This window comes from Peromyscus eremicus, chromosome 6, assembly GCF_949786415.1.
Source record: "Peromyscus eremicus chromosome 6, PerEre_H2_v1, whole genome shotgun sequence".
Taxonomy (NCBI): domain Eukaryota; kingdom Metazoa; phylum Chordata; class Mammalia; order Rodentia; family Cricetidae; genus Peromyscus; species Peromyscus eremicus.
Window position 1 is genome coordinate 90,229,713 of NC_081421.1, and position 12,763 is coordinate 90,242,475.

The 12,763-nt window shown below is 34.8% G+C and overlaps 1 long non-coding RNA gene across 1 annotated transcript; it reads left to right on the forward strand.

Moving 5' to 3' along the window:
• The first annotated feature begins 3,582 nt into the window (after positions 1 to 3,582).
• On the forward strand, positions 3,583 to 12,494 carry LOC131912673 (uncharacterized). The gene is made up of 3 exons (XR_009379672.1): positions 3,583 to 3,661; positions 7,099 to 7,207; positions 12,244 to 12,494. It is a non-coding gene; the product is annotated as an uncharacterized LOC131912673 (long non-coding RNA).
• The last annotated feature ends 269 nt before the right edge of the window (positions 12,495 to 12,763 follow it).

Below are 12,763 nucleotides of genomic sequence, written 5' to 3' on the forward strand. Positions count from 1 at the left end.
CCTACAGGCTGAAATGCTCCTGCAAGTTCAGTGGAAACAAGGGCTTAAAGTCAGCTGTTGGGATTTAGAACAGGAGAAGGCTAGGAAATGTGGCTCATGTTTTAAATTAATCACGGGAACTAATCACTGGGACTTTGGAATACATCCTTTGATGAGTTGTAAGTCAATCTGTGTAAGGCAAGTTTCCAAACCCACAATTTAGCAACATAACTGGTAATATAGATCTAGTCTCAGAGACTAACGGGCAATTAATTGTGCTGAGTTTCATTACAGGTTTCCTAATTGAAAGTGCTTCCTGCTGAGAGGGCAAGCTTGGTATACATTAAAGGATAAAAATGAAATGAGATATTTCAACCCAAGTTTTTTGTAACAATTTAAAACTCCAAATATAGACATACCTGGGAATGCATTGACCCACTTAAATATTTCAAAAATTTCAGGTAACATCCTCTTGTGCTAAAAAAACAAAACAAAACAAAACACCAAAGTATAAATATGATAAAAGGCTAGCAATTCTTTAACAAAATTCAAATGTCATTGGTGTGTGTATTTTTTATCTATCATTACTTCAAATGTTTGCATCTTTCTCTGCCATGCAAACAGCCATTAAAGAAAAATTAAAAAAAGACGTCAGACTAGTGAGAATCGGCACACTGTCCATAGAAAACTCAAATGTCGTAAGTGTGTTATGCATTTCTGTGACTCAAATATCTTTTATTATTTTTTTTAATTGGGTGAACTTTTTGAAGATTAAATATTCAGGTGGCTTCAATAATGTATGATCTATCACTGCTGTAATAGTTCATCATACTGCTTTGTTAGGCACTAAAATCTAATAAGTAATTGAATTTCATTTGAATCACATTGTTTCATTGCTAAAAAGTTGAAGTAGCAGAGTTCAGTCCCTTCACAAAAATCGAAATGTGTATCATTTAAGCCTTAGATCCGTGGCAACATTTTACATTTTTATTTGGATAATGGCTTATAACCGATTCTTTTTTCAACCCACCAGAGAAGTTGACACCTCTGAATTACTGAGCAATCATTGATCAACAACTGGCATGGCCTCTTAAAGCCCATAATAGCTAACTGGAAATGTGGTGCTAGGCTATAGAGTTAGGGATTTAAAAATGTCAAGCTACACTAATAATTCATGCATCCTGGGACCATAAAGCCAGAGGCATGTCAATAATAATGGCAAGCTCTTTGGAAAACAGGTAAAATTAACATCTTGTGTTTTAAGTTTGAGAGAATATCACAGAACTTTGGTAAATCATTTCCTCCAGCCAACGAGGCTGCTGATTTGTGTTTTATGTATTGCTGTTACTTATTATGCCTCCCAGACATGTGCCTTCCAAATACAAGGCTACACATGCTGCTGTCTGACAAAGGGCCTGACATAGCATAATAGCCAAATGTGTAGGCAATAAAAAGGAATGCAGAAAATAAATATCAATCCCTGAACAGGTCGAGTGTGCCATGGGATACAGTGAGTTCACATTCAGAAAGCACAGAAGAAGGGGGAGAGGAGAGCCAGAGGAATCCTAAGGGAGGGGACACGTTCATCACAATAAAATTTGCTTAGATTTTTTTTCTTTTTAATTTTCTGATTACAAGATGGCCTGTTTTAGAAATCACACGTCAAAGTGAGACTGCCATTCTGTGCTTGTAAAGCTATTAGCTCTCCAGACATTAACCTTTTCTCTCCCCTGTTGTCATCAGATTTGAAAGAAGTTTCAAGAAAACGGCTGCGTTAGAAGAGCAAGGAAGGGACTTTGAAACACAAGATAAGAAGGAAATTTTAGGACAAAACTATGTTTACCCTGATCTTGTTTTATGAACACAACTCAATATGCTCCTGGCTCTTAAATGTAATATTCTAATCAAATGCCCAGGAGCTTTGAATAGTATTCACCCACCGATTAAAAGGCATAGAGATGAAGTAGGAGGAGTTGATAAAAATCCTTGATATGATTTGTGGCATCTTAACAAAGAACATTTTGTATACAGTGACAAAATCACAACACAACATTAAGAGCACCTTGTTACAAAGGGACCAGGCATACATTATTTAAAACTTCCTCTCTGAGCCTGCAAGTTCAGAACACACACTGAGTGTTCAATAGAAAATGATTCTTTTTCAGGGAATTGGCCGTAATGAGGAAAACAAATATCACCTGCAAATAATAATTAAGAGGTAATATAACTTAAGCTTCTAAAAATTAGAATAAAATATGCATATAGATGCTCTGAAGCTGATAAAAAAAACAAAAAGCAGATCACTTCAAGCAATTCACAGCTTTATTGTTCAGTTACTAATAAAATGGAACAATGTTTAATCCATTTTAAGTCCTTTCAGAAAAAAAGAAAGAAAGAAAAAAAGGAAAGAGAAAAAGAAAAAGGAAGGAAGGAACGAAGAAAGGAAGGAACGAAGGAAGAAAAGAAAGACAGATCTATCAGTTGCATCAAAAATAGTTTAGCTCAGTTGAAGTTACAGCTTGGTTTAAGAAAATTGGATTTTACTGCTCTTTTATTGATTTTTAGCAAATTTAAAACTGTCGCTATCTGCTGATTCTGCTTATCCACAAATTCAAAATGTCCAAACAATTTACATAGCACTGAAAAATGACTGTTTTAATGCATTGCATTTTTAAAGCTGCCCTCTTTTGTGGCTTCTACAGCTAGCATGCTACCAAAGGAACAGGAACGCTTTGATACCATTCTTCTCTCTAGCCTACAAAGAAGTCTCTTTTTTAAAATCAGCAGTAACATATTGACTGAGAAATAAAACCATTTTTCATTTCCTTTCTGATTTTTAATGATCAGTATCTCAGTTGTTCTCTGTTTTTAGTTTTTAATAAAACTAAGTAGTGCTGGGTAGTTCAACACCCTACCGGGTATTTTCAGAGTAGCATTGCATGATTACATCGTCACGTGCAGATATTGTTCTTATTTCTTAGGTTACTGGTGAAAACTTTACCTAGCAGTATCTATATTATTCAATTTTTTATCCCTAAAACCACATATATAAATCACACATAAAGTTCCAACCACCAGCATTTGTGAATTTCTCAGTCCATGAATTATGCTTCTTTTTTACGGTTTAGGAAATTATTTGCTCTGAAAGTAGTCTTGAGAGCATTTAAATATATTGACAAATGATCAATGAGTATCAGTCCATACACAGCTTGAGGGTTTCTTTTTATTTTATTTTTTTAAATTAACTCCTATTGAATGTTACTCTTCTTCTAAAATAGACACTACTAAGCAAAGCTTAAAGTTCCCAGTCACTGAGTACCACTAAAAACATGATAGTCACATACTGTGAAGGCCACACCACCTTGGTGAAAATGAAATTTGTATTCTTCATACAAATCCCTCATGATCTCAGCTATACACTACCATTCTTGAAGCCAGAAGGGGGTTTTATTATAATCCCGAAAGCTGCTTATAGAATTATTAATTAAGCAGATATTTCAAAGCCATGCAAAATAAATTTAATTTTTGTTTATTATATTTTTAAAGATTTATTGTTCTTTTTTTGTATAAATATTTTTCCTACATGTGTGCTTGGATCCTCTGGAACTAGAGTTACAGATGTTTGTGAACAACCTGACTTGGGTGCTGGAAACGGAATTCAGATCCTCTGCAAGACCAGCAAGTAATTTTAACTGATGAGCCTTTCCTCTAGCATAAATACTTATTTTTTTATTACTTTTAAGATGAAATTTAGAGAATGAGGCAGACAAAGTGATTATCTTAGTTATTATTTTAAGAAACAAATTTGAAGAGGCAAGGTTCACTGGAAGCCTTTCTTTGTTACTGCAACCTCTCTGTGTGTGGAAGATGTAGTGGATGATGTATATGTATAATGTGTATATCAGTGCATGTATGTCTGTAGTGTGTGTGTGTGTGTGTGTGTGTGTGTGTGTGTGTGTGTGTGTGTGTGTGTACAAGTGTCATGGTGCAGGTGTGGAGGTCAGAGGACAATTTGGGGTTTCATATCAGTTTTCACCTTTTGGATACAGCATATCATAACCATCATTTATCCTGTTTAGCTGATCCTTGAGCTTCTAGGTTTTCTCCTGTCTCTACCTTCCATCCCTACCTGGGATTACAGATGAATGCCACCACTTACAGCTTTGTATCAGTTGCTTTAACCAGTGAGCCATTTTCCCTAGGAGCATTTCATTTATGCATTCATTAGTGTTCTTCTGAACCTTCTGCCGTGCTTGGAACATTGTACTTGAGTGTATCTAGTGCTGGACAAACTTCATACACATTGCCTCAAAGCAACTTATCCCTAAAAATTGTCATATTTAACTTAATGATGAAATAAAGGCCTTAGCTGTGGTATTCATCGTGAGCAAAACCAGCATGGAGAATTCGTTTCCTTCTATATACCTTTGCTGTCTGGCTGAGGCTGAGCAGCCATGCCTGCTTCCAAGTTATTCCTGTTCTAAGATGATCCTTCCGTTTCTGGAATCACCAGCTTGATAGCAATAGAGCAGAGCATAATCACTGCTAGAATGAAGGCCAAGAGCCTTTAGCAGCACTGAGGCTCGGCTTTCAAATATCCTGTAGGAAACATTCACTCCTGTAGGTTTCCAAACATATAAGCACAAGTTCTCCAAAGACAGTACTGTTTGTAAAGAAGCATTTAAAGGACGTGTTGAAAATATCTTCACAGAAAAACTTAAGTTTATAACAGATTTGATGGAATATAAATGTGCTGTTTTACATATGATTGGTAATTTTCTTAGGGTGTTCACATTTTAGAGATTTATTTTTTGAGATCCCAGCTTGCTCTTACAAAAAGGACATGCTGAAAATTTTGCTGAACATGAAGTCATACACCTTAATTATTAATTATAATTATCAACAGATTATCAAATATAACCCAGTTTCTCATCGTGGAACAAATGATGCAATGTTCTTGAGCAGGGACAATCTGGTAGTGTTTCTGCCATATCAAATAGGGACACATGACCTAACAAATGACACTATTTTTCACTACTAGGGACTGACTGTTTCTGTACCTTTGATTTTATATGATGTTGAACAAGTGTAAAAATCTAAAGAAATTTAAAAGAATAAATGAAACCAACTCAGATCTTGAAGATTTTTGTGTATTTCAAATGTAATTAAATAGAAATACATGCAAATACTTGTATGTATACACACATATTAATGATTCCTCAAAAATCCTGCAATCTATTTTTAAAGATTATTTTCAATGGTTTCTTATTATTTCCTTAGAAATCACACCTGATATTAACAACAATAATTTAAACTATTTGTAGTATTATCTTCATTTGGGGATTTTATAATTTGTTTCCTGATTTCAATCGTATTGCTTACTTTCTATTTTAATATCACCTGTCAATATAACCTCTCACCAATATTCCAGCACTATCTTCTGGTATATTTCTACAATTAAGATTTGTTGCTTCAAACCAGATAAGTACTTTAAAGCTATTAATCACTTTTCTATTGATCTTTCTGAGGGTTCATCAGTTGATCCTACTCTGCATTGTTAGAGAATGGATCCCACTGAATTCTGTCAGTTGTAGATTCTAATTCCAACAAAATATTGCTGAATTAGAAGCCAGTAAGTCTCACCACATGTTCTTTACATGCATAACACCCATCAGGTGCAAGAAAAGAAGCAAATACACACCAGAGAGAAGGGCTTACAACAGACGGCAGGAGGCTGCAGTTGACCTGCTTGGGCTACAGTTGCTCACTAATAAATGTATAATTAGACTTCCAGAAAGTTCAGTGAAAGAGAATCCTGGGATTTTACATTGAACATTCTCAACTCAAGCCTCTTGGAGTATATAAAAACAAAATTACCCAAATCACAGACCAAAACAGAAAGTTTTATTTAGTACCTTTAAAACATGGAATTCACATGAAAACATACTTCTAAATTTCTATATGAAGCAATGTCCCTACTAGGTAAGTAGGGACAACAAAAAGCTTCTTTCATATTGTAGAAACAATTTCAGATGTAACAGTGTTTATTATCTTTGCATAATGATATCCAAGCCAAACAACAGTTTTCTGAGAAACTCCTGTATAATTTGGAAGGAACAGTACACAATTGTGATTGTATTTAAATTCATTTTGTCTAACTTTATGAACGGAAGCCAACTTGAATAGATAACATTATTAATTATCAGACTGGCAGTTATTAGTGATGTCAGCAGTAATTCACGTATTTGCTTTTAAGCTGGGCTATTTTTGTCTATGAATTAAATGAGTGGAGAAACAGTCCTGGGATGAAATTTGGTGATATTTACTAATCTCATCTCCCTGAAAGATCATCTAGACTAAATCCACCAGATGCTAAAATAAGGTAATTTACACAGATAGAAGTAGAGAAAACTTGGGACCTACTAACTTTCTTGAATAAGTAATAGTGTCATTAGCTAATAATGATTGTAGGAAAAGTTAGCAAAGTTATTTGACATAGATAGAAAATATGATCAATTAGTATTTTGTAATCAGTGATTACTGGAAGAATTACAACTCATCATGTAATTGATACTAACCTAATTTTCAAAACTGCTTGATAGGAAACAGTTGGGAGTATTCTGGACATAAACTTGAACATATGGTTTTATTCTGAGTGAGATCTTCTTTATGTGTATGTTACCTGGAAATCTGTTCTCTGGGCAAACATTTAGTGCTCACATTAACAGAATGACTATTTCCACAAATCTGTTAGTGTTCAGAATTTATTTACTAATGAATTTTGAAAATGTCTGAGAGAAGAATAATTCTCAAATGATAGATAATAAAGCTCTACTTTGCCATGCATTTTCCCTTTGGAATACAATAGAATAACAGTGGTGAATATATTCTGTGCTTAATAATTTCTAGACATTTACTAGAATGTTCATATAAATTTGATGCTCACACTAAGAGCTTTATAAATAGTAAACATGTAATGAGTTATGTTATAATAATGAGTTAATGTTATAATTACTATCAAGAAAAATGTTCACTATGTGAGACTATCAGTAAATAATTTCATATCTCCTGAGTTTAAAAAAAAAATGGTGAGGATATGTGTTTCCTTTGTCTTCTAAGGATGCTAAATCCCCATTGTGTATTCTTCTGAAACACAACCATCAGATAGAATCAAGGAGCACATAACCTGAAACAAGAAGTTTCTCCAAAACTTGCCATGGCTTTTCAGGTAATGATAAACGTCAAATGTACCTCAGTGAGTTCCTCAGAAAAGATTTGGTGGTGAGCAGTTTACCCATAAGTCATTTCAAAGAAAGAGCTTCCATTAAGAAATCTGAGACAAATGGTTACAGATTGGGTATTTTTCTGTAACTGTGATCCAATTTCACACTAATGTTAAGGTCACAAAAGCTCAAAGAGTTTTTGAGATACCTGATCTCAGTCGCCAACAGATGAGAAGGGCCTGTGGCAGTGAGACTCTCCCAAACTGAGGGCATTATTGTTTAAGTGTCAGCAAGATAATGTCCTCCCAAAATATACAAAGATTATGAATGAAGCAAAAGAACACAGAGTTCAGTTGCGGGGTATGGGCTGCTGACTTTGTGAAATGACAAGCACCTTCTAAACTTTTTAAAAATAAAACGGAATTTGCTGTTTTTAATTGTCCACGGTTGGACAACTAGTTCTAAAACTTAAGAGAAGTAGAACAAATAGACTAGTTTTCATTTTATTGTGGGAACCATGCCACCCAATGGTGGCTATAGAGCTGGTTACTCTGAAAGTCTCTTTAAGCTTATGGGGGCCTCTTCACAGAAGTATAAAAAGAGAAAATGGGGTCTTTTTGAAGACACTAAGGCTGCATATAACAACTTCTAGACAGGAAGTATTGTGAAACTTTGAATATATGAAAGGGATCTGATAAATCAATCTGTTTCTCCTTCACTCTCTTTGCATCTTTCTACCTCTTTATTGTACTCTATCACTTTAAAAACTTTAGTCTCAGAGTCGAACTAGCTACTGTAGCAGTTTTGTGCTGGAGATTGTCACTAAAATACCTAGATTAGAAAAAAATTCTAAAACTTATTTTAGAATTAAATAATAAACAAAAGCATATTTAAGATGAAATAGCAAAGGGACATAGGAATGTCACTGATCTCTTCCTGAGTCAGAAATAATTATCTTACTTTGGTAAAATTTCTTAAAAATTCATCTTTCTGAGCTAGCTGTATACTCCTATAATCCTAGCACTTCGGATATAGAGGCAAGAGGATCAAGAGTCCAAGGACATCATTAGCTTTGTAGTAAGTTTAAAACCAGCCTGGGATACATGAATAATAGTCTTAATAACAATAATTAATAACAATATTTATTAATAATATTTATTTATTTATTTATTTATTTATTTATTTATTTATTTATTTTTTTTTGGTTTTTCGAGACAGGGTTTCTCTGTGTAGCTTTGCGCCTCTCCTGGAACTCACTTGGTAGCCCAGGCTGGCCTCGAACTCACAGAGATCCGCCTGGCTCTGCCTCCCGAGTGCTGGGATTAAAGGCGTGCGCCACCACCGCCCAGCTATTAATAATATTTAAATTAATAACACTAATAATAGCAACAACAAGAAAGAAATTCAGTCAGCTCCCTTGAACTCTAGTTTTCACTGAGGAAACCCAAGCCCATGAGAACAGCGTCACTCACCATTTGCCTTTGCTTGTGCCCTAAAGCTCAAATACTTACTTCTGTCGCATCAAAAACATTGGAAATAACCTATTTCAGTCAAAGAAAAGGACATACAAGATGGAAATATCTTCTGCTAAAATTGACACTCAAGGAAATATCCAAAGCAGAACAGATAAATTTACAATACATTTAGAATTAACCGCCCTTTTCTTTATCTTTTAATTAATTATTTTTGTAAAGAAATTATAAATAAAAATCATCATACAGTGAAATCAAACAGACCCAAAGTCTATCCATCTCAATGAATTTCCTTACAGTTAGAAGAGCCATTCTGAAACTGTGGAACTAACACATTGGATTTCACACTTTCATTATCAAATATATTTGTATGAGTGTTTCTTTCACCCAAATATGAAAAGCCCATGACATAGTTAAAAACAATTACCTTTATATCCTGTGGAGGCCCACAAAAGTTTCCTAGTGAGATCCGAGCTGCTTTACCCAGAAGAGCTGCTTGACCATGTATATGGCTACTAGGTGATTGGAAGGGTCTACACTTGGCTGAGCTAGGGGAATGTCTTTTGCTCCACCCCTTGGCATTCCTATAAATAGCCCTTTAGAAGAGACAGAAGGGGGCAGTGGATAAGGATGCAGGCCCTCCCGAGACTGTCCTGTGTTTCTATCTGTTTCTCTTCCTCTCTATCCTTCTATCTAAATCTCTTATCCCTCACTTCTCAAGAATACCCTGGGGTAAAATGTGGGAGCTGGTCTTCTAGATGGCCTTCCACAATATCCTCTTTTCACAACTCAAATTTCTAATACCTGCATTTCTTTCTTCCTCATCACCTAATATTTAACCCTTTCTTGTTCTCCTTTTTACATGTTATACTGTGCCCACATCTACATTTGCTTATGTATGTGACATATATGTATTACAGACCAGTATCCATGTAGAAGGGAGAACACATTTTGTTTTGTTTTTTGAAATTGTGACCTCTATATTATACATTCATTTTTCTACAAACTTTGTGTTTCATTTTTCTTTAGAAATGAATAGTATTCTATTTTATATATGCCAGATCAAACACAGGCTTTCATAGTTGCTATGCCAGCTTACCCTAAAGTGTTCAAACTGGCTGCAGATGCACCAATGACAGTGATGTCTGTGGCTGTCTGAGTTTGGGGGGTCAGACCTGGACCCTAGACTTCCCTCACTTTCAGTCATTGATAGAAGGAGTTAATGTGACATATGAATACTATTTGAAAGCCTGAGGCTGTAATTCAGTTGGTAGCTGCTTACCTACCATGAACTACATCCAGTGTTTAGTTCCTAGCACCGCATAGGACCAGGTATATGACTATCATTCTAGTTCTTAGCAAGTAGAGTCAGGAGGATCAGAAGTTCAAGGTCAACCTTGAACTACACAGTGGCTTTGAAGCTGGCTTGTGCTGCATGAGATCCTGTCTTAAAAAACAGACACCATTTTCAATGAATTGTGTGATGTGTAAAAACTTCAGAACTCCAGCTATGCAGTGTGCAGTGTTGGAAATTATCTGACGTCCAATTCACCAATCAAAAATATGTTTGCCTGACACAATTATTTCCTGAAGACCCCAGGTAAATATGACAAGAAAAAAATTTTTGAGACAGGGTCTCAATACGTAATCTTAGCTGGCCTGGTAGTTGCTATGGAGACCAGGTTGGCCTTGAGCTGATAGAGATCCATCTGTTTCTGCTTCTTGAATGATGGGTTTAAAGGTATACACCACCACTCCAAAGAAAAAATTAAATTCTTTAAATCATTTAAACACTAATAGTTTAGTAAATTCTTCATCAGTGTTTAGTAAACATTAAAATTTAGTAAAATTAAAATTAAATTAATTAAAAATTAGTTAAAATCTAGTAAACATTAGTGCTTAGTAAACTCTTCATCAATCTTATAAATTAGGAAAGAAATGTTTATTTTAATATCTTGGCTTCGAACTTTTAAAGACCAGTTGCACAAGCCATGGACATTTAAACCACTGCTATTAAAAGCAATTCCGTGTTGTTGTTGTTGTTGTTGTTTTCAATTGTAGGTCTGTGTAGAAATTTGGACCAAAAAATAAGTCAATTTACTTTGGAAATGCCCAGAAGCATCTATGTTTCTTAATTCACATTTAGTGACAAATATATTTCTTCTGATCTTTGGGAATATACTCACAGAAATCACAATGGCTTCTTGGCTCATAAAAATTTTTAATTTTAATTAATAATTGTTCAGTTTTCCAAAATGCCTATTCTTATTTTACTGTAAATACAAACCAACAAAAAGTGGCATAATTCATTCACAATATTGTTGTTTCCTTTTATACACGTAGAGTATTATTGATATATAGAACTCATTTCAGTGTATTGTACTGTCCTTGGTTTTAATTAAGGTATGCTTTGTGTTTAAATGAAATTCCCTGGGAAATCTGAGCAATTTGATTTTAGATAGTTACCAGACTTTGTTACTTAAAGTGGAACTAGTAATAGAATTGAGAAACAAAAAAGACTCTAAGAAATGTAAGTTTTATCTACTATACTGTATCAAAAAGAAAAAAATTCTTATTTCATGTTCATCATTTTGCAGACTTATTAGTGTAAAACCTTGAATATTTACACTCAAATACTTGGAAATACTTGCTTATTGCTAGAAGCCAGCTCATATACCTCAAATCTCTGTTTCTTAGTGTCCAGTAAGAGACAGATAAATTACACATAATCGTAAAGTAAGTATTAAGTCCCGTGTGCTGTAATCTTATTTTAGATATCACTTAACTTCATGACTAAAGAAATAGAAGCTACTTTAACTATTTTATTACTGAGAAAACTGAGTCTTTGATAGGTTAGGTAATGTGCCTATGGTTTAATTGCTAGTAAGCGTATTTCAAAGTCAGTTCACCTAATCTACAAAACATGTTTGGCTTGACCACTGTCCTTTGATAGTTTAAAATATATATTAAGAATTTCAAAGTGAACAGAATAAATCCCCGGTAAAGAATAAATATATATATATTCTTTATATATATATTACATTTTTACTTGAAATGATAATGATGGAGTGTTTCACCACGGAGCACTCACAGCTGGGTCTAGTAAGAGCTTCCTGCTCAGGCACGTACAGTTTCCACGCGGTGAGAGAAAGCCTTAGAATCTAAACTTTACATCTTCAGAGGATGTGGGAGCTTTTTCAGTTTTCCATCAGACTGAAATATCTGGACATTTACTTTCAGCCAGGATGATGATAGCCCTTTAGGGATAACCATTCTCATTTTGCACCAGCACCTCATAGCTATAAAAATAATTCTTCAACCACTGAAGAGACAAGCATAGGGAACTGCAGAAAATCAGAAGAACAAAGGCAAAAATGTGTGGGTGTCGCTACTGCTGTGCCCTTAACACCTAGAGCTGCGCCTGCCCTGTAAGAGATAGTCAATACATTATCTGATACGAACGAACTGACTTGTGAATTTGGGGAAGGCACAATTTCCTTCGGTACTGTGGAAATTTAACCATTCCTCTCAGCTGGAGGACTGACTCACATCCAGTACTTTACTTCCAGGCCCTTCTGATCTTCACTCAGGTAAACCTCATGCCATTCATCTGCTTCTGCACATCTTTAGATAGAAACCTCTGAAAACCACAGCCCCTCAACTCAGTGAAAGGAAACAGTGTCACATTATCCAGCCTCCCATGTCACATAACCTGATGTTGACTCCTACATTCAGAGACCTCCCTAAACCTGCCTATGTGTGAAAAATCTGAGAGAACAATTGTTTAAGAAAATAAATATTTTCTAATCTTCTTTGAAAATTGTGTCTATAAAAATCTTCACATAAAAAATAAATAAACATGGCTCACAAATTATTTTTGGGTAAATAGTTAAGTGAGAGATGCTTTTTCAAAGCACCAACCTCTGCTCCCAGCTTATTCCACTAGACACATCCATGCACTAACCCTCTTGCCCCAACTTTGTACACATGATTCTAGGTGGCCATCTTCATTTATTCACAGCTGTAGCATTTACTCATTAATATTTAATTGGCAGGTTTTTGAGGCATGGGGAACATATAAAAATAATT